General features: G+C 43.5%; 1 protein-coding gene across 1 annotated transcript in view; it reads right to left on the bottom strand.

The window, feature by feature from the left end:
* Window positions 1-22,068, bottom strand: part of Hiw (MYC binding protein highwire) — a 278,415-nt gene that overhangs the window by 43,465 nt on the left and 212,882 nt on the right. The window lies entirely within an intron of this gene.

Below are 22,068 nucleotides of genomic sequence, written 5' to 3'. Positions count from 1 at the left end.
CCGGATTAGAAGCTAATCTTGGGCAAAACGTAGCGAGGGGAGATGATATATGAAAACGATAATTGTAGTCGAAGGCCCCGCTGCTTCGACTTCGCGTTCCGTCTCCAAATATCCCACGGCTGTTACATTAAGTTCACGAAACCAACGAATTCGGACGAAGTTTTATGGATTCGCCTACGAACCGCAGTATTGCCTTAGGTCTCGAGAATTCGTTACCCTTATGACGAAACCGCGACCGTAAACCCTCGTCGTTGTTTTACGTCCACGGGGTCCCTAATTTGTCTTTCCCACGAGGAGAGCCTGCAACCATGAACCGTACGGCTGCCCTTACACCCTTCAAGTTTACGAGACTCCTTTCCCCATAGGAAGAGTCCCTGCAACTACGATCCTCAATGTTGTTTCGTGCCAGCGGAGTTCGTGGTTCCATTTTCCCTGTGGGCTAACCTCCTAACTAGGCGTCCCTGTTCTACATTTGCAGAATCCACGGACCCTGGTCCCTACATAGTTCCCTGCAAGTCCCCTGGTCCATTTTTGTCGCGAAGATTCTGTAGCTATCACAGTCTACCATGTTACATCACGTTGCCCCTTCCCAGTAACTCGGTTGGAAATTGTAGATCCACGGTTCCGCGTAGGTATATCTCCTCATCGCCCACAAATCTGTATCTTTTATGGAGACCCTTGGACGTGGAGCCACGCCACTGCCTTATCTGAAGGAACTTTATAATTCCAGCGTTGCTCCGTGTCCAAGGCCCTCCTCCCGGCGTTCCTCTCTCGGTCGGGAACGCGTTTCGAGTTCAAGGGTCGACACGGATATTTTTTCCCCAATTCTGTGGCCGGGAACAGTGGTGCTCGAGTCGAAGGGAGCGCCGTCTCTCCTTCGTCGGCCTACGCGCGCAGGGCAAACGAAGGAAACGCGTTAGGGTCGGCGGGCACAGGAGCCTCCTAAAGATATTCTTAATCTCTTTCGTTCTCTTGGGCGTAGTCGGTGTATATCCGCGGCGAGACCGAACTATTCCACGAAGAATGTAACAGGAGCAAATAGAGGCGGCTAGCTGGGGCGGGCTGCGATGCAGCTGTTGATGTTCAAACGGCTGTTGCCTCTCTCGCTCTCTCTCTCTCTCTCTCTCTCTCTCTCTCTCTCTCTCTCTTTCGTTCTTTCTGCCTCTCCCTCTCCCTTCTCTGATCCCCAGCGAAAACCAGAAAAGTTCCATGGAAAAAGAAGAACCAAGCGACACGGGGGAAAGGTCTGCGCGAGGGCAGTCCAAAAAATATTGCCAATCGCAGAAACGCTCACGTAAGTACCTGGCAAATTAATGTAAAGCATTGGTACAACTTTAACTACTGCAGCTATTAAATACGTGGCTAATTTATTTAAATTACAGTTCGTACTATTAACGCATAGATAAGGAAACATGAAGCTGATTAAAATCACTGGAGCACTAGGTTCGTCTAGCCCTTACTCATAAAGGAAGAATTCCATACTTTCGGTATCTATACACTTTGGAGTAACTCTAGAACTGTTTCTGGTACCTGATCATAACCACCAATCCACCCACCGCTGGGAAACATATGCGAGAAACCATCACCGAGGCAATACGCGGGCATATACAATGGTCCAGGTGGAAATCACGGAAATCTGGCCAGCCTCGAAACTGAACGGGCCGCTATTAGAGAAAATGTACCGTGAAAACACTTTATCGAACCACGGCCGCCGAAAATTCACCGTAACCGGGAAAACAAACGCGATATTTCTCTTCCCACGGCCGATTCCTCTTCTCCTTCGCTTCGAGGGTGCGATCTTTCGCGCGCTTTATCACACCGTAGTTTGTCGACAGGGCCACGGCCGCGATACCGAGTCAACTTATACGAAACGATCACCCCTATCTCCAGCCGATTCCTCGGATTATTTACGGCCCCCTATTTTTCAGATAAGGGCGTGATTTTTCTCGACGACCGGTTGGCTCCGCGGTGGAAAAGTCGCCGAGGATGGGAGCCACCGGTTCGTTCGACGCGTCGTTTGTTCAGTTTCGTACACCTTTCGATCTCCCTGCCAGCAGGGACACGCGAAGCGATTTAATTTTCTCACGCTCATGTGGAGTTTCTGCGGTGAAATTCTTGATCGGAAGGCTTAAGTTGTCGTAAACGATTGTTGATGGGTAGCTTTTCTTTACTATGTTCAGTTTGCTTAATAGTTTCTGTGGTTGTTCTTTGTATGTACAAACTTCTTGCGATTAGAAAAGCACCTGATAGGAGCAATAGATTCGTGGAATGTATATAACGAAGGGGAAGTCGGAATTGGAAATGCATACGTCCCAATTTACTATTTTTCACTTTGCAAAGTAACTTTAGATATCGCAGAACGAACTTGCACTGAAAATGAGTTGATTCTATCATAGAACTAGAAGATAAACAGCGACGTCGCAATTGCAGAATTCTCCACCAATGGTGGTCATGAAAAGGAAATCCCTCCCTATACCTGTAACTTAAGACGGATTAACCTCTCTTAAACTGCCACAACAGATCCACCCACTCACAAAACCCACTGTATTATTCGTCTATCTACCGAAAAACATACACCTTACATTCTCACGCGCAATTGCAGCTTACGAATACCCAGACTGCGCCAAACTCTCGACATTTTAGATATTCAGAAACGACCCCTCGCTGAATACGCTTTGCACGAACCAGGACGCAAACAGTCGTCGCGGTAACTGTAGAAATCTGCCTGAAGGATCATCGAGGAAAGCAAACTTCCTTAAACTCCCACCACCAGATCCACCATTCAATCGCCTCTCCCCAAAACCTATCATTACCGATCCACCCACCGAAAAACATGCTCCATGTACCTTCGGATGCAATCGCAACCCACGGATCTCCCGATCGCGAAGGCCACCACCGAGAGGAAAGAAAAGCCGAAGAAAGAGGACGAACAGAAAGCAGATCCTGCACAAAGGAGAGGTTTCGACCCCGGCGGAAGTGTAGGGGATGGATGATCGTCAGCATGATCCATCGTCAGTGTTGCGCGACAGAATAATCCGCGACAGGGCATCCGAGAGGCGAGCTTCTCTATCAGCTTTCATTAGCGGACCAATCATCTCATCACTCGGATACGGTCTAGCTGCCGTCGCCCGTACGTAGCCTAACCCGTTTCTCTGGTCCCTGACCTAATCCGCGGCAAGTTAGGAGGAAAATCGATCGTGGATCGCCGGTGGACGTCTCCCGGTGGTACCGACCAGCTTATCGGACCACCGAAATGACTGGCGGAGCCGGTCAACGGCTTATATTAAGTCCCAGCTTAGACCGTAAACGCGTTTTCCATCTCTCGTGGCCATGGGACCCCGTAGTCTGCGAAAACGGCTTACGTGGGATATAATGTATCGGGGCACTGTAATTGGACGGGATCCGATACGTAGCCCGCGACGCGTCAGCTAGTAATATCGGCGGCTATTGTTTCGAGGATGCCTGGATCTTCGTGCTCCAGAGGCGGCCACCTCCCTTTGCTCTATTTTGTTGGGACAGCGCTGTCGATCGGGGTGTAGGGTGGTGTAGGGTACTCGAGGGTGGTTTTGTTTCACGGTGGAGTGTTTGTTTCTTGAGACAACTTGGCGGTGGTTTCAGTATTTGTGACCTAATATTATTCTACCCCTTGGGCGAATCTTGTTCGGAGGTTAGATGATACGGGGGAGGGTGGTTTAAGCATAAGGAGAAGGCGAAGTGTGCTTTGTTCTGGTTTTATTAGGAGCGTTATAAATGGTGTTGTCCAGGAAATATATGCTTTAAGCAGTTAGACTATTGTAAAACGGTAAAAAATAATTTTTTTTCGCTTAAATATTATCTGAAATCTCTAGAATGACATGCAAAAGGTTTGAAATATGAATATAGCTTAGTTTTGGAGATACACAGCCGAACGCACACTCGAATGTCTGCGCATCGAACGATACTTTTCAAAACGGTGTACAACATGATTTCTCAGTCTGTATTGATGCAATTATGGCTAAATTTTGCAGATATCTTTGTTGCTACACTCTCCAAGCATTAACGGACGATTTTTTGAAAATCCCTTTTTTTACGGCAGTTACAGGCGAATGGTCGCGGAAATCGGCATCCTTTTAAAAAAAACGAATCCGTTAATGCTTAAGCATAACATTACACTTAATAGACAACTTTTGCCTCTTTTGTTTTAGACAATCCAAATTTGAGTTAGGAGGTACACCGTTTAAGAAAGACCATCAGTCCGGAGCCACGCCGTGACGTATATTTGTATATATTTTCTTAATTTTTATAACGTGCATATGTAATTACAATATGCTAAAATCAAGTGCCAAGCCGCAAATTATTCGGCTGATTAGCTTCTTTACAATTTGCATCAGAAGATTACCTATTTTTTCGAGCCGTCACAGTAGTCTAGCCCGTTAAACGCGAGGATATTAAATAGGTACGCGTGATGATAAAGGATTTAGGAGATACGGAGCAAGTATTATATAATCAACAACATCAATGAATGAGATTATCATCTCGCTTTCTAATTGCTCCACCGAACGTCGCACGATCAGTGAAGGGTTAATTGAAAGCGTCGACAGCTTCCCTAGCTTCAACGTAGACGAAAAATTGTCGCAGCGAGAACCGTTCCATAAACGGTTAATGAGAATTTCACGAGACCTCTGACGTCATTGGTATCATCGCGCTCGTCTTTATGGAAAAGCGTCACGATGCCAGAGCGTTACAAGGTATACGACCAGGTGACACCGTCCTGATCGACGAACGGCCAAACTTTCCGTTCATGCTTCTATGCAGCCTTGGCCATATACCGGGTGGCGCGTCCTTAATATCCACCGAGTGTTCCTTACGAGCCGGTGTGTCACGTGTCGCCAGGATATTAGACCGCCGCTCTAATGGACCTTTAAGCCAAAGATCTCTCTCTATAGGTTCACGTGTATCGCCTGCGTTCCCTCGCCTCCAATGGAACGAGTGCTCTTTAAACCGGGCTAGGTTCCGCGGAAACTTCATTCGGGAGGAGCGAAATTATTAGCAACAAAAGACCTCTTTCGGTATTATCCCTATCGTCAGTACCAGCCATTATTTCCCTTCTTCTAACGTCACTTCTTATTCGTCCAACTTACGAATCAGAATTCGTAGATTCACTGTCTGTCCGTGTCGTCTTCTTTTATCTCGAGCATCAGTTTAGAATCGATCACGGGCACCACCGCGCGCCCTGAAGCACCTCCAAAGGATCGTTCGGACTCCGTTCGGGCACCACCGGCGCGCGGTGGTCCATTAGAGTCTCCGAACTTCGGAGACTTTGAAAATCTGCAGAGAGAACTTGCTAAAGAGATCTTTGCCGCTGTATCTTATTAACGAAACAAGTCCCCGAGATCACGCCGTAAATACGCCGTTCGAAACTTTCCCCCGGGGAAGTTTCGATTCCCAGCCTCGAATCAGCCAGCGGGAGAGGAGAGACGTCGCTTGCTCGGATATTTTTAGTGGGCTCGTTGGAAAAGTTTATTGCAAAGCAGCTCGTTTGCCATTCGCGGACGGTTCCTTCGCCGTTTCGTTGACTCCAGTCGTCGCCGGCCGGTCTAGATGCGTCCCCGAAATGATGAAACGTTTGCCGGTCACGTGTTGATGGTCCAGAGGCAGCCAGGCCGCGAAGAAAACGAAGAGCAGCGCGGCCGAGAGAAACAGGATGTCGCCGCGGCGGGCGGGGGCTCCTAGCGCGAAAACCTCGACCCGCGATAATTATAAATTTGAACCAGAAAGCGCTGTTGCTTCGGAACGGTCCACAAGTCCGAGAATAATACGTCCCGATCCGATGCTGCTTTCCGTGTATCGAGAAGCGACGATTACCGTCGCGCGGTTACGCCGTTGCCTGCGCCAATTGGGTGCCATTTATGCGAGCGCAGATTATTCGGGGCTAGATTGTGCAACGATCATTCGAGCTGAGGCCGACCCATTACACTGATGCGTTTGCGTTATTACTCTGCACAGTCTACACTGACGTGTACTTCCTGCCCTGCCGGTTGCAGCGCAATAAAATCGATGCTATTATTATTACCATACGGAGGGTGATTCTAGAAACTGGGTTGGACTGTAACTATTCCCGAGGGCGACGAAAATTGCTGCAGAGAAATGGCGAGACGTTGATTGACGGACACGGTTTTCCGTTGCCCGGATCTGCGATTAGAAATTCTGCCGTAGGTGTGCAGAAACTATTTCGTTCGAATAATCAAGGTAGGGGACATTAAATTGTCACCGCATTGCTAGAAAAAGGGTGTTCTGTCGCAGTGGCACACTCAGGATTTAATCTCGAGGGAGCTGAGTTAAATGGATAAAAATATTTTTAATGTAAATTCTATAAAATTCATTTGGTGATTATAAAAATTTATTTAGCGAATGAAGTCCAGTTTTCTTTTATTTTTACGAAGCCTCTTCTTTGGGGTTGGCAGGGCCGTTTGCCCCCCTCTTTGGGTGCGCCACTGTTCTGTCGCGTGCTCTACGCTGTGTCCAGCCAAAGGTGCACTCGTGCGTTTGATTATATTATTCAATGTTTTCAAAGTTTACAGGTAATACTGTCTCAGAGGAAATATCATTTGCATTGTAGCTAGATCGTGTACGTACTTGTACTTATGTATCGGTATTCTTTCGAATGAAAATAGGACTCTGAATCGTTTGGACGCACCCCATCGACAAAGAAGCCGAATTCCTTTATTGCGACTCATTGCCGAGGTCTCGGGTGTTCTTTGCAGACGGCGTATCGGCCGAGCAACTCGTTGTCCCGCTCTCTCTTCCCCATTGAAATCTAAATATACCCCATGATATTAATAGCGTATGGTGTGGCGATGGCAGAAGGGCCGTTTCATACGCCCGCGATGCACGCCGACTTTCAGCCGAATGCAGAAAACTGCATTCCCCTGGCGGCTACGCGGTATCCCGCTTTCCAGGGCGCGTTTCGCCCACTGGAGAATTCATCGCCACTCGTCGTTTACATCGCGGATCGTGCGGAAAACGTGATACGCGCCGGTCAAACGTCTCTGCATTTGGTGAAAGATGACTTTGAAAGAGCACGGGAGGAGGCATGCTGTGACAATCACGAGTATAGAATTATTCATTACATTATCTCGAGGATTGCAGTATTTATGAAAAATCAAGAACTTCATGAATGTTCTAAAAAAAATATGTAAAACAAATTTTCGAGTTAAACGATTTTATTTAAAATGCACTAGAAACTAAAGCATAATTATTTTCTTGTACTTAAACTACGTAGGCCTGCAAAGTTTCAAGTCTATTGGATAGTTGTAAGTGGGTTAAAATTGGGTTTCTAGATTTGATCCAAACAAACATAGGCACGTAAAAGAAAGAAACAAACAAACGCAGGATCGAAGCTGAATAAAATCATTTCAAAAGAAAACAATTTCAATCTCCTTGCATATTGAAAGATGGCAAAGTTTTTCTTACCCCGTAGAATCATCAAACAGAAATTAAATATTACTGATAATTCTTTCAAAATTGCCCATACACATTATTTATATTAGGGCTGGGATTATTTGCCGAATTTTTCGGTATTCGAATATTCGAATACTTCAGATGCTCAGTTATTTGGCGAATATAATTCGAATATCCAAGTATTCGAATGCTATTCGAATATCCAAGTATTCGAATGCTATTCGAATATCCAAGTATTCGAATGCTATTCGAATACTATTCGCATATCCAAGTATTCGAATGCTATTCGAATACTATTCGAATATCCAAGTATTCGAATATCCAAGTATTCGAATGCTATTCGAATACTATTCGAATATCCAAGTATTCGAATACTATTCGAATATAATTCGAATATCCAAGTATTCGAATGCTATTCGAATATCCAAGTATTCGAATGCTATTCGAATACTATTCGCATATCCAAGTATTCGAATGCTATTCGAATACTATTCGAATATCCAAGTATTCGAATATCCAAGTATTCGAATGCTATTCGAATACTATTCGAATACTATTCGAATACTATTCGAATATCCAAGTATTCGAATGCTATTTGAATACTATTCGAATAGTATTCGAATATCCAAGTATTCGAATACTATTCGAATATCCAAGTATTCGAATACTATTCGAATAATTAAGTATTCGAATAGTATGGTGTGAATTATAAATCAAGTTCTTTAAGTTCATTTGTCAGGATGAAATCTTGTAAGCTAGTGACCCACTTCACACAGTATTCGTGATAGTAATTCTGACTACATCAGTATTCGAATAATATTCGATTAATAACATTCGAATACTCAAATATTCGAAGTTTATTCGTAGCATTCGAATACTTGTAAAATATTCGAATATTAAATTATTCGAATAGTCGCAGCCCTAATTTATATTCCTTTTCAAGAAAGTTCAAAGACACTCTACGAATCTACTTCATAAAATTATGTTACCCTCGCATTTAATCGGCCCCAGAGTGCAATGCATTCAAAACCGGAAGAAGACTCTGCGTCAGGGGACCTTGTCGCCGGGAAAACCTATCCATAATCTAAACCATTCAGCACGCGGACACGAAGATCAAAGAAACGCGTCCAAACCGTGTTAACCGTCATCACAGCGAGCCGGTCGAAAGTTTCTCATCGCTGCAGCCGTGTGAACGAAATGCACTACGAGAGCTATTCGACCGATCCGACGGATCTCATGCGGGTTCCGGTTCGCACTTCGCAGCCCCTTTCAGGCCCTTTTTTCATCATTGCCAGGCGACACCGGTGTCTCGACCCTGCGCTTCCTGTTCCGTCTTGAGTTTCCAAAAATTCCTTGCACATAATAGCCTCGCTACGTTCAACGAGATAATCGTGACGCTCGCCTCAAGAAACTCGCTGAAAGCGGATATCTTTTGAAGAAATCGTTCCCGTTCGATGCCACCTCTGGCCGGTGGAATCGCCGCAATTAAACCTCCAATTACGAGGCTTGTTTTCGGCCGGGAAATTATTCGTTGTCGCCAGTGTAGCGTTACTAGACACGGAATAAAGGGAACCGCATACTCGCGTGAAAACGCAATTTTCAGGCTCGCGTGGCATCGTTTTCTCCGCGCGATTGTGTTACTTCGTTAAAACGAGACCGGTTGGATATCGCGGCGAGGAAAGAGAAGCTATACACGGTGTAACACACGCGGGGAAAGCATCAACGCAACGGAAAATGGGATTTGCTTGGAACTCGGTGTTGCGAAGAAAAATGTTCGGGTCTCGAAGGAACGAGGTACCTACCGCTGCTTCGAATGATACTCTCGCAATTATTCACTATTCTATCAGCAAAAGTCACTACGGTGCTGCAACGTGCAGCGAATTACCCGGATACAGTGATTTAATTTTACTCATCCGTAAACTATGATTTGAGACACGAGAAATTGGGTTAAGTTCCTGGTCATCCTTTTGTCTTACATACCTACGTGCTTTTATCTACATGCAGATTTCAGGAAGACCACCACTTTCCCGATAGATCGAGGCGAAATGATGGCAAGCGTGGCCGAAATCAGATCGGAATGCCGGTAAACGGGTCCGATGTCATCGTGAGATATGGAAGCGATTTTTGAGAAGTCGAAACACGATCCAGGGGGCCCTGGTCCTTTCTCTGTTCCCCGTGATTTCGATAACGGCTGGGAGCCACGTTATATCTCGTTCTGATTGATCGTCCGCTCGTCGCGAAGACTTATCGGGCCCGCCCTGTCAGCCTGGGGGAAAGAGTTATCGGGGCTACTCGATTTTCACCAGAGGCGTTCTTAATAGCTTTCCAGCCGCGCCACCCATTTCTTACGTAATGCCACCGATTACGCCCGATAAGATCGACTTTAATGAAACGCTGGGAACTTGCTCCCGAGGATCATTGCGGGGGGAAAAAGAACCGTGACAGTCGCTGGTCGCGCAGGCTCGAATGACCGCGTTCAAGTTGTCCCATTTTTCTCGACACGATCTGATTATCGTCGAGCTGGAGTTTTGAGGATTTCTCAGCTGCTCGCGGCACGGCCGGCCCTTCTCGAAACTACGTTCTTCTACGTGATTGATCAAATTTCGAGTTGGGGCAAGTTCCTCGGGCAGAACCAGCCGGTGGTTGTGTTATATTGTCCGCTCGAACGAGAGTTTCCACGGGTCGATGAATTTTTAACAGGCTGGCGGAAGTTGGAACCGTCGCCGAGAGGCCGAAGTCGATTAAACCGACCGTAATTTTTCACGGGGAAATATTTGCGCAGCTGTCGGTGCGTTAAGTATTAAACTGGCGTGAAATAATAAACGCGCCATTGAACGCGTAAACGCTTCCGTAAATACATTTATGGGACACATTTCGCTTACTGGAATTACTGCATCGCTTGGTAATATGTGGGGTAATATAAAACCATGAATGTATTACGCACGTCGCATACTGGATAAGATGACAGTACCGTCGTATGCTTCACTGGTTTTACTCTTTCTGTACAAACGTTACTGTCAAACTGTCTCCACGAGTCCAGTGGCGGATTCGATGATTTTGCGCTCGTAGGCTAACAACCGTCTGCCATCATTTCCGTGAAATATCATGAAATATTTTAATTCAACCCGGCGGAAGGCGCGCCCCGTATTGTAACACAGGTTGTCGCTAACGGGTCAAAAATACCCAAAACTAAAACGTAAAAAACATGGTTTCGGAATATATTTTTTTTTAACTTAGCAATTTTTATGTTAAAGTACAGCGTTTTATGAATCAAACGAAATTGATGAAATATCTTAGAATCTGTATTAAAGTTCTTTAAAAAATTGTAAGAAAAACTCAGTCTCCATATTTTACCCAGTAGCGCCGAGTTAAAAGAGTCGAGACAATTTCAAAATTAATTCAATATGGCAACTCGCATATGAGTCATTGCTAATTCGCTGCATCAGAAGAAGTGAATTGTTTTTAAAGCTGTACGAAGCCTGTGGGTTTAAACTTCTTCGAATTTCTTTCGCTCGAAATTTGTCGCTCCCCAAAATTTACCGCTCCCCAAAATTTGTCGCCCTCCAAAGTTTTTCGTTCCCCCTAAAATTTTCCATTTTCTAAAATTCGCAGCCTACTTGGCCTATGCCCAAATCCGCCCCCACGCTACTTAGTCCACTGGTCTTGTCCAATCAGGAGATTTGTATGTGCAAATAAGGAACTAGCTCTCCTCAGTTAACGAAGGCTTCCATTCTGGAAGTACCTAACTTATAAGCCAGCAAAGGGCAATGTCGATAAGGTCGCCAGGAAGGAGTCTCGGAAATCACCCAGCATCGCGCGGCGACAACTATTGTGTCTTTAATAGACTTTCCAGCGCGGAAAGAGGAGTAATTCCCCATGATGGCAGTGTGCGCTCCGATCAAATTGTAGGAGGAGGAATGAGATCACCGTAGCGGAAGTGATCTTAGAATCGGGGCGAGCTGAGAACTTAATTCAGACCATCCCGGCATCTGCTTGCGTTCTGTCGTCTTGCGACGTGAAATTTCAAGGCATTTGGATAATATCCACGTCACTGGGCTTCTAAGCTATTACTAATGAATTACTAAGTATCGTCGGCGGTAGATATCACTGAAAGACGAGATCTCTTAAAACAATTCTAGCATCAAGCGAAGCAGGAAGTCGATAAGAATCACAGAGATCCCACTCGAATTTGATCCATCAACGCGTTAAGGGGACTAGGCAGTAAGATTACTGGAAAATCAAGTATTTTTGCGAATTAATTGCAAGGAGATGAATACATTTTTTTATCAAAGCAGAAGTTTTCACAGGCTTACGCGTAGGTTCAGGTCGTAACTAAGGTGAATGTCACAATTTCTGTTCATTTAAGAGGTTACTCGACAGAAAGAAGGTGTAAAAAATTTGTTTCTGATCAAAATTTGCAGAGTAATTGATTAATTCATTAATAATATATCAACCAGTCGAAAACTATTTCAGAAAGATATTTCAAGATGTTTAACTACTAGTAAATTGTAATTAAATATAATATCTCACCATTTGTAGCAATTTCTGCTCACATAATATGTTGCCATCTCAGGTTAAAATAAGTTACACCTTTAATGGAGATGTTTTATAACACAACAGGAAAGCATAAAATAATGATAGACAAAAAATAAAATGCCTTCGAATAGAAATAGAAGTTGCAGCATATATTGAATTGTCAGTTTATGTTGCTGAAATTTTGGTGAGTAGAAGTGCGAGGCCGACGGTGATTCACTTGACCCTAAACCTAATCACCTGTTTTCTACTTAAAAAAATTAAATATAGTAACAAAATCTACATCCACAGCAAATTAATCTCTTGGGATAATAAACGATTAAGGACAAGATAATCCAATATACACACTAAATTCCCGCGAATTTTTTATTTCAGATGAACCAGGTCAGAATTAGAACGTTCACCGCAAACTACTGACAACAAAATCGCTGCCGAGAGATCGCTAATATTTTTTTTTATTTATGTATAATTTTCCACCGCAAAAATTACCACAAGTAGTTTAACATGTACACTTTCGAATACATAAAGGTTCATTTAAAAAAAAGTCCTCGAGTGTTTAAAAAAAAATCCCGAAAATACTTGTGTTTTCAGACCTTGCAGGTAGGCATAACCCCTTAAGGTACGAGAGGAACAGCCAGTGGCGCGCCCAGAGGGGGAGCCAAAGGGCCCTGGCACCCCTCAAAGAAGGGGCAATGTAAAAAGAAAAGAAAACTGGATCTCATTCTTTAAATAAATCCGTATAATCACCTAATGAGTTAAAATGAATTTGCATTAAAAAAATATTTGCATCCCTTGAACTCGGCTGCCCCAATATTAAATCCTGAGCGCGCCACTGCGAACAGGGAACATGTTAATCACCGAAATTGTCAGCCTAGAAGCGGAGCAAGCTGGTCGAGGCTCCTCTCGATTGTATTGATAAAGCGGTGGATCGAGGCGGACCTGCACTGTCGTCACGAGCCGTAGCAATCACGAGATCGTATTTTGGCGAACAAAGGAGCGCGCGTCCCGTCCATATTGCAGCGTCGCGACGGAATGTAATTTCGCACGTGCATGAAAATAAATTGCAATTGTCGCGAACATCAAAGTTATTACAGCCGTTGACTGCTCGACATTGATGCAGCCTTCGCGAGGCAACGGAAAATTGCGAGCGCGCCGTCGGATGGAACGGGCGGATGCACTCGAAACGTTCCAGTAAGTTCCGGCGCTAGCGAATGCTTCGAATGCAGCGCTTGTTGCCGCAGTCGGAATTGTTGCATATCGGTGAAAACCCCCCGGAGCAGTTTTCATCGGCCGCCGTGTGGATCTCGTTGATTGTCGAGGCACGATCAAGAATTCCGAATGTCTTGCGAACTGCACGACAGCGCGTTCAGAACGTTATCGGGGACATTTTCTGTGTCGACAATTACCTTTCACGGCACTATCAAACGAAGGAGCACAGAAATCCAATTCGGGTAAACGTCGTCGCCGGAAGAATACACAATTTCAGAGGACTACAACTCGAGAAGCAAGCCGTCCGCGAGTTCACGTCTCCGCGATTACTCTCTGAATCTCGCGGCTCCGAATATTTCACGTAGACCGCACATTCCTGAATGATCGCCTGTCCTCCGTAAACGAAAGATTCGGGGCACGATGCCCCGTTCGTTTTTATAAAAAAATCCTCCCTCCGTTATTCATCCGCGGATCTCTTGGGTACTTTCCTTTTTATGCCGAGTTAATCGCTATCAGTATTATCAATCAAACCGTGCTCCAGGGAATTACTTGAACGAGGTATTTCACGTAGAGCGCGGAACACTCAGTTGATGAAAGCCGATAGAATCTCGAGATCCCTTATCTTTTTGTCCAGCAAGTAGCTGGGATGTTCGGCCGAGTGTCTCGGGAGCTCATTCACGCGGACGGCGAGTATCCGTGGAGCAGCTGAATAAAGAAAGCTTCGGAGAGTTTAATGCCGCCTGGATAGATGGCAACACGATGCAGCCGTTCGAGCGAAGCGATTCGCGGGCCACGGAATCGAGGGTCAAAGGGCCAGTGGGTCGTCAGTGATAAACGCAGGGGACGGTTGCCATTAAAAAGTGCAAGCAATAAACCGCGAATTGGAGCAGACTCTTCTATCGCCTTCGAGGGAAAAGTCGCTTGTAATTATATCGCCCTAATAATTAGCAATTATTAAGGGAAACCATTTCACCGCTCTCAACTTTCGTCCCCATGTAGCAGTAATTTTGCGCTTCGGTTAAAATTCAATTACAATACCACAGGAATTCTTGCGTTGGGTATGTAGAGTGGGAGCTTGTGTTTGAGTCGACAGAATGCGGCGACCGTAGTTATAAATCAGTGGCAGGGGTTGGTGGAGGAAACGTATCGATGTCGAAACATATCATTTCGTGCTTGCCGTTTTCGCACAATGGAAACGATGATGAGTTGAGCGAATAAAGGTACCAGGGAAAATGTTTAAAACGCTCAGAAGCCTCGCGCGTCCGAAAGCGCGTCGGCTGTGTTCAGCAAATTCATACAACGCGCATTAATATCCGAGCCTGGGCATCGATAGCAGCGTGTTCACGGAATCGACATGTCAACGCCATCTCGTAATGATGAGCGTTAATTAGGCAGTTGGCGACGGCGCGCTTGCTCATGTGGAGCAGCGATCATGGCACCTTCCATCGATTCGCGATCGATGGAAAGGGAAGGCTCTTTCTTACAGGAAAACCGATCGCGATTCCTGGAAGGCTCTCTCTCTGTTCGCGCCTCGGCAACGACACACAAGTTTTTCGGAAATGCCCTACGCGCTTCTCTTGCTGGTGCGTCGAATTCACTAACGCTTTGCTTGCTTATTAGCTGCTTAACGCTTGCTGCTTAGATTCATCTCCTGTTTGAATTTTAAGTTCTTATTAGTTAAGTGGTGCACATTAAACATTTTGTAAATAGTTTATGGCTTGTGATCTTGTATATATAATATAGTTATAACTGCCGTGTCACGTTAAATTTTAAATTATATTTGTCCTCGTGTCCGTTAAGGGGGTAGGTCACCCTCGCTAGCCTTAAGACAGGCCTTTTTTCAAACGCAAATTGTATGGTGATAAATAACAATAGAGACAACGTGTTTTTCTAGTTTTATTCGTTATTCTATGAGCTTTAGCACAAAAAAAGAAAAGTCTAAATATCTCTATAAACATAAAAGTTGTGAGTAAAAACGTAAAGGCATGTACGCGGTGCACCGTTTGATGGTGTACATAAAATCTCGAAAACTGTTCCAATGATTTGGATGAAAATTTATTGAGACATGCAGAAAACCATCCCCTAAGATGTGTTGCAAGTAGATTTTCGAAAAAAAAATAATACAATTTTTATGTTGACAAATACGATTTTAGTGATTTCTTGTATGGAAAATATTTTTTATCTTTTTTTAAAGAATTTAGCTCGAAAATCTGCTTCCAACACATCTTAGGGGATGGTTTTCTGCGTGTCTCATTAAATTTTCATCCAAATCATTGGAGCGGTTTTCGAGATTTTATGTACACCATCAAACGGTGCACCGCGTACATGCCTTTACGTTTTTACTCACAACTTTTATGTACATAGAGATATTTAGACTTTTCTTTTTTTGTGTTAAAGCTCATAGAACAACGAATAAAACTAGAAAAACACGTTGTCTCTATTGTTATTTATCACCTTACAATTTGCGTTTGAAAAAGGCCTGTTTTAAGGCTAGCGAGGGTGACCTACCCCCTTAAGTCGGTTGAATTTCTTTCGGGAGAATGTTGTAGGTTTATAACTGTACACAGCGAAATCCTTAACAGTGTCTCACGTTTCTAAATTTATGACTGCTCCCTCGAACCTTCCGCTAAATAAACATTATAAACACAGCGCATGATTAATAATATAACGCTGTAGAAAAACAAACACGGCTCGTCGAACGAACTAGAGCGAACTTAATCAGTTCTCCTGTTTCCAGATACGCTGTACGTGTCTTATTAACACTAATTATGTCAACGAAACGTGCATTCCCAGAGGGACGTACAAACACGAGAGGCGGTGCCGGTATTCACGAAGAAATCGATAATAAAGCTGAACCGAATAACTCATAGACCGAAAACCTGCGACTTTTTAAAATGTAACGGGAACTCGTCGCTGTTCTCGGAGCTCAGATTGATATGCCCTATATAATTCGCGTGTCTCGCCGCGTGGCAATCATTATTACCATTTTTGCCGCGCCTCGTTGGAAAAGCATCTGTGCCCCGTGAAAAACGGGAATATGTATGTATCTCAGTGGGGGCATAAATAATGCAAGTGATCGATACGGTTCCGAATGAAATTCCGCGAATTCTCGCGCCGTTAAAATTCTGATAAATTTCCCGCGAGATTGTCCGCGATGAACAGCTTTCCCGCGCTAATGATAAACGCCGAACGCGCGAAAAACGATACTTCCCGTCGGCGAGCCATAATCGAATCTGCGCGCGAAATTGGCGGTCGGCCCCAGGAACAATTTTCCTCGGCGTCAAATTTCGCCGCAGCTCGCGTTTCGTGGAATATCTGCTGCCCGCGAATATCGACACGCCTGTGTATCTTTGCACGCTTTTACAGCTGGCGAAATAGGTCAGAGGAGGCTAACAATTACGTTCGTTCATTCCAGTCGATGTTTGCCTCTCGTCTCTTTTTTCATGTTTTTTTTTTTTTAAACGCAAACAGGCGCAGAACAAACGTCGAAACATTCGTCGCGACCGTGCGCCACCGCTTTGATGATTTTTAAGCAAAATATGAGCGCGCAGAACGGCTGACGCGCGGTAAGTCATGATGATACAGTGGAGCAGAGGTGAGCGAAAGCGTGGAGGCTGAATCTCACGAGCGTAGGTATACATTGGTGTTATAACGGACCATTTTGAAAGTCAAAGGGATTTTGAATCGAGTTATTGCAAATAATTTGAGCAAATAATTGACTTGCTTTCGTGATACGTTTTAACGAACTCTGCTACAGTTTGTGTAACGATAAAGAGCCAATTTCGCGTGGGGCTTTCTGTATTGCTTTCGGTTGAAGTTCATTTCGTGAAAAATGGATTTTAAAAAACAAAATGCTTGCAGGAAATTAATACCAAGCAAACACCCTTTGGCGGGATACAGCCCAAGCTAAAAACGACTGCGCGTACTTCAATATCAAACGTGAATCTAATTGTACCCGACATTACGTTCGTTCATTCCGAACCTCAATTAAATCGTATCGAAGCCGAAATAAAAAGTTCCCATTGACTCAGGCTTCGAACGCTTTTCCATCGAGTCAGGATAATTCGAATTTTAATTAAAACCCACACGTCGCGAGATCCATTCAGAAGCTCGGAAATAAAAAAGGAGTATAATTATAACAGCCGGAGAATTAGAAATGAGTTTATTCATTGACACAAGAATGCTAAGGTGCACGAACAATGAATGTCACTTACTTGCAATTTTTTTTAAAGTCTCTATGCTGTTATATCTAATTTCATTTTCCATCATCGAGTATTTTTTTCTCATTCGTAATTGATGCTATTCTCACTACTTAGTCGCTCTCATTCACGTATCTACATACACACGTAGGCCCACTGAATAATAGCAAACCATATTTCCGTTTCAATTTATGGGAGAACAGATTCACCGACTCCCCGGAACACCGCGTATAATCGAGCATCCGCGATCTACGATTAGCAGACGCAATTTCGAGAACTGATTCGCTCGCATTACACATTCATTTCCCATTGTACGGAAAACAGCTTCCCCGCCTGTCTGCATTATTCAGCGCCCTTCGTAGCTCGTCATAATCGCCCCGTTAAATAATGAATCGGACGACGTTCGGATGCATTATTCCCTCTTTATAAACCGCGCCGGAATTGATTATATTTGCCTTCCATTAGAAATCCCGTGTAAACGGAAGCCGCTGTGGGTAAATAATAAATCCGCAGCTCTCGTTTCGACAGGCGCCCTTCCAGCCGTCCTGTCGACGATACTCCACTGGAATCTATCAACCGATCGACTTCTTTCACATCGAAACACAAATGGCGTAACTTCTTAAGGGGTCATACTCAGTTAGGAGGCCGAAAAGAGGGTAGTCTTTGGAAATTTTTTACTCAAAAGCTATAACACATTTCTCAAAAAAACTTTTTTCCTTTTAAGGGTTGCATCTAGTACCGTGCATCGTAATTTTTTTATTTAAAAATATTTACCAATAACTAAGTTATTGTACATCACTCGAAGGTTCTCTAAAAAAAGGCTTCTGCGGTGACCACTGCTGCTCGAAAGTCGAGCACCTAAAATAAAAAGTTCAAAAGAATTTACTTATTATATTATATTATCTAGTATTTGAACGAAGGATTTTTTTATCCGATGCTTAGTTTTCTTTCAATTGACGAAAATCAGGCAAGATTTGTGATAAAAATTGAAACTTTTAGTTTAAACATCAGTCATTTTTTCACAAATCAATATTTCGAAAAAACCTTCGTTCAAATACTAGATAATATAATATAATAATTAAATTCTTTTGAATTTTTCATTTTAGATGATCGACTTTCGAGCAGCAGTGGTCACCGCAGAAGCCTTTTTTAACAATAACTCAGTTATTGGTAAATATTTTTAAATAAAAATATTACGATGCACGGTATTAGATGCAATCCTTAAAAGGAGAAAAGATTTTTTGAGAAATGTGTTATAGCTTTTGAGTAAAAAATTTCCAAAGACCACCCTTTTTTCGGCCTCCTGCCTGAGCACGACCCGTTAAGGAACAACTGTGTCAATATTAAAGTATCCCTGGTTAGGGTATGGACTTCATTTGACAGCTCCTTTTCGACACGCCGCAATGCTATGAATTCTATTGGCGAACGGGATGGTTTAACAAGAGCTGTCTTCCCCGTAACTTATATATTTCTTTGAGGCAACGGTGTAAGTGCAACACGCAGTTGCACTTTTCCCTTTGAATGGAATTATGCATGGGCCACTTAGTGCGATGTCTCGCGGTGTGCCTGTATACACAGAATAATAGGGACCATCGATTTATTTCATAAAGGGTGAGCTTTATTTAATAAGAACGCGACTGCATATTGCACGTGGGAATAAAGAAGTGCAGGTTGCACCGAGCCATTCAACTCCGCTCCGCTTCTCTTCGTCTGCATTCACTGAGAAAAGAGCTGCAGCCCCCTGAACTTTGTAGAACCTCCATGCAGAATTCATATTTCTCACCGAGAATGTATTTTCGCGGAACAAAAGCAATCAAATCCAGGCCCTTTAATCTAAAAAAAAACAGACAACGCAACAAGAGACCAGCGACGAAAAAGAATTCGTCGACTTCTCATTCACTTACCGAATTCTCGAAATTCCCCAAGAGGAATAGAACACTTTTCATTCCATGCATTCGGATATGCCATTCAAGATAAGATCATCCCTTAACCGTAGCTGCAAGGTAACAGAAAAGAATTCCAAGAGGAAGCAGCTAAAAAAAGAACGACCCTTTATACGATCCACTTTGCCTACAGAAGAGAATATCTTCCTACTATCCGAGTACATACCTGTGTCCCCGGAACCGCAGCCTTTACAGGTGCGGCAGGGTTGAAATCAAATTTCGCGGAGGCACCCGTGCTTGGAACAATTCGAATCCAACACCCTCCCAGCCCGGCTCAATTAACGTAATCGCGCGGCGGTCCGCTACAAAAAAGATCAATTCAATTCCAGGAAGCATCTTAACCCCCGCGCGATTGCCTCGTTTCCCTCAAGAGGTCTCATCCACGGAGCAAGTGCTCAGCACTCGAAGCAATCTCGCGAAAAAGTCAGCGGAAGGAAGTCGGGCCAGGGTGACTCGTCGCCCGCCTACGGGCTGGCGAGCGCCGTTACCCGAACGCGCCCCCGCGCCGAAGAGAATCGCGGGATTCATTATTCACGGCTTTAGCCCCGTTTCACCCGGTGTTCCTAATGAAAGATAAACATAATCAATCCCACCGTGGCCGAAAGAGGGAATATTATATCGGGTGGCCGTGTAATTTCGTGGCCCGCGGGGACAAGTCGCCCGCCGAAACCAGGCACACCGCTGTGTTTTCGTTTCATTATACCACCCCCTATGCCACCGACCGTCATCGCCCTAATTATCCGTTCAAAGGGCCGAACCGCCGAATCTCTGCCCCCCCCCCCGGGTATCTATCATCGGTTAACTCCCTCGAAACAATCCTCCCGTTTAGCCCCTGAAGGGACGAAGAATGTTTTCGAAACTAGTCAACGCGGGACAAGGAGCAGATTTTTTTCAAGTCTCGTCGTTAATTATTCAGTGAATATTCTGCTTTCTGTCTGTAGGTGATAATCGAGATCGATTGGTATACGGTTAAGGTAAATGTCCCAGTACCTGGGCAATAGTGAAAATAATACTGACTATTATATTTAATATTCGCTTTACCCATAAAAGATTTTTTTTATTCAATTATTCAGATATTTAATAAAATATAGTCACGTACATATTTTTTTTAGTAAACTTGTAACTCGCGTAATAAAAATAAATTTCCTTGAACTCTCCAGTTTACACCATTTTAGTATTGCTCTTATCTGATTTGCTAAGTAATCTCTACTTTTTCTTAAGCGAATATTATTAATAATGTTTAGTATATTAGTACAACTAATACATATTTAGAAAAATGGTACCCCGTAGTATTCTTTTTTTATTGGAAGATTAAAATTAAAGTTCTTATTAGTTTTTTATTCTCGTGTCTATCTACTGGTACAGTGAAATCTCGGTACGGCCCTAAACCTGACCATGTGTGTAATCTGTGAAATAAGCACGAGTTATTGTTGACACAATATTAAAATCGTTATTTAACACCTTAGCAATTATTACTTTGTATTCTTGTTAACTTGTTTTAATAATAATATTCAATTCAATATTCATGTGTAAAATTCGCGTGTCACACACGAATACACGTGACCTTAAAATTAGTCGTCCAATTATAGATTGTTTTTACTCAGGTTTGTTTACTGATTGTAATAAATTATTTATACAGAAACAAATATGCGAGTAGGAAAAACTATTGTGTTGTTTTTTTTTATATTTAATTTCCCGAGAAAATATCCAAATTGCTGTTGTTTCATCATGTGTAAGTAAAATCGGGACACCGGGACATACTAGTTAAGCTGTCCAGGAATTGGGCCATTGTAAGGACTACGAATTTTCAATATTTTACAAAATTATTCAATTCAATAACATGTTGTTGTTTTTTAAAATCATAAAGTACACACAGTGCCCCATGTAATTGCAAAATCGTTTTTATAGAAATCGACTCGTATAACTGCAAAATTCTCAATCGCGTTTCCGCCGTACCTTAAATGTCGAGGTATTGGGATATTTACCTTATCGCGATGGGGAGAAATGTGGGAGTGCTCATCCATCATGAATGAAAAACAGAAATTCCGTCCACGGAATATTCAACGCCCGTTGAATTTTGCAGATCCGTCCCGGCGGCGGATGTTTGGGAATGTTAATAATTTTCGAACGTGGAAATTTAGTAGAGGGCGGTTCAACGCGCGGCAATATTCGCTTCGGAGCGGAATGAATGACGTTAATGTTGTATTACTGGCCTTTGTCGACGGGCCCTGTCCGCGCTCGTCGGACTTCCGCAAGCCATATCACGTCACCAGGATCCAACGATTTATAATAAATCAACATTCTAGGCCTGCTACATTTGTTAACGCTTAATAATTAACGACACTTTCGCACATCGAATTACACGACCGAAGAGGTGTGTGCGAATGATCGCTTGGTAAATATATTGAAATTCGCTGAAAAATGTCATCCCAACCGCGCATATAAATGTGGGAAACGTGCGCGCAAACCGTATGAAACTTCGCGGAACAGGAACATTTACTGTTTGCACTCCAAATATGGCTTCTGGAAAAAAAAACCACTGCCAGGCGTCCCAGTGCAAATACAGCTACCAGGCTTATCGAAGCTTCAATTCACGTTACACTTTGTTTTTACTATATTTCGTTACGATATGGAAGAATTCTGTGAAATGAAACTGGTTCTGTAATATTCTTTGTTTTCTTACGTTTGGTCAAGCAAATTTTGTGATTTTTCTAACAATGAGTATGGTATTCTACTACAGTAAA

This window comes from Andrena cerasifolii, chromosome 1 (assembly GCF_050908995.1).
Source record: "Andrena cerasifolii isolate SP2316 chromosome 1, iyAndCera1_principal, whole genome shotgun sequence".
Classification (NCBI taxonomy): domain Eukaryota; kingdom Metazoa; phylum Arthropoda; class Insecta; order Hymenoptera; family Andrenidae; genus Andrena; species Andrena cerasifolii.
Note: the sequence above shows the minus strand (reverse complement) of the source record. Positions and strands in the feature narration are given on the sequence as shown.